This window comes from Elephantulus edwardii, unplaced genomic scaffold (assembly GCF_000299155.1).
Source record: "Elephantulus edwardii isolate Elephantulus edwardi_28Jun2011 unplaced genomic scaffold, EleEdw1.0 scaffold00086, whole genome shotgun sequence".
Taxonomy (NCBI): domain Eukaryota; kingdom Metazoa; phylum Chordata; class Mammalia; order Macroscelidea; family Macroscelididae; genus Elephantulus; species Elephantulus edwardii.
This window is the reverse complement of record NW_006399836.1, coordinates 8610213-8611747: the sequence shown is the minus strand read 5'-3', so window position 1 is coordinate 8611747 and position 1535 is coordinate 8610213.

The following is a 1535-nucleotide window of genomic DNA, read 5'->3' as shown; positions in this document are numbered from 1 at the left end:
CAATGAAAGCAAGGAAGACCCTCCAGGAGATGGGTTGACACAGTGGATGCAACTGGAGCATGAGGCGATTGTGAAGAAGAGGCAGGTTACGGAGAGTCTTTGATGTGTTGTTCAGAGGATTGCTGTGAACTCTAGTCACCTTGACATGCCTACCAATAATAGCAGAGCCAAGCAGATTTTACCATGGTTTAGGTGTGTAGGGGAGAGAAGAAAGCTATTCTGAAGTTAAAAATGTGCACGTCTTTATTAGCATATAATGCAAAGCCAAGAAACAACTGAGATCACCAGGGAAGTATGTATCAGGAGAGAAGAGGAGATGGCCAGTGAGGGAATTTTAGACTCTCCAGCTATGAATGCAAAAGGAGAAACTGGTAAAGGAGTGTGAGAAGGAAGAGTCATCAAGGTGGGGGAACATCAGGAAAGTGAGATGTCTTTGAAGTGTAGTGAGGAGATGTATCGATGGGGGAGTAAGTGGTCAAATGGAACAACTGACCGATGAAGGTATGTGATATGGAGAATTGTACACTCGATTTAGGCACAGGGAGCTCATTAATGAACTTGAAAGGAATGATTTTTGATGGGGCTGGGCAAGGGAGCAGGGATGAGATTATGGCAGAATGGGAAAAGAGAAATTGCAGACACTGAGAACGGACAGCTTCTGCAGAAAGCGTGGAAATAGGACTGTGGGAGGAGGGGAAAGAGGACTAAAGTTGCTTTGATGTTGTTACAAGGTTGGGTCCCTTGAGTTGACGGTGACTCATAGTGAACCTGTGAAGAGCAGATGGGAACCCTGCCCTACCCTGCCCCGTCCTCGTGATCTCTGATATGCTCGAGCCCGTTGTTACAGTCTCTGTGTAGTTCCACTTGTTGAAGGTCTTCCTCTTTCTCTGACCCTTCACCTTTTCTAGCATGATACCTTTTTCCAAGGACTACTCCCTCCTGGAAACATGTGAGATGCTGTTTCATTGTCCTTGGCTCTAAGGAGCAAGCTGATTTCACTTCCTCCAAGACATTTGTTCTTTTATTGATCCATGGAGTACTCAGTACTCTTCTCCAATACCTAAGTTCTAAGGCATCAGTTCTTTTGTCATCATTATTCATGGTCCAATTTTCAGATGCACAGGAGGCAGTTGAAAAGACCATGGTTTGGATCAGGCACACTTTAGTTCTTTAAACTGACATCCTTCCTCTTCCTCTTCAGCACTTTGGAGAGGTCCTTGATGGCAGATTTTCTTCACTGCTACTACATCAAAAACGCAGAGATTCTCACCACTGGCCAAATTGATAGCACCATGATAGATGGAGAAAAGATTGAGGTTGTTAATAATTTCAGCTTGTTTGATTCCACAATCAATACTCTTTGCACCAGCAATCAGGTAATCAGGAGATGGATTGCATTGGGGAAAATCTGCTGTCAGGGACCTCTTCAGAGTACTGAGAAGCAAAGATGTCAGTTTAGAGATGAAGGTGTGCCTGATCCAGACCATGTCTTTGCTGTTTCCCATGTATCACAGAGCTGGACAGTGACTATGGAT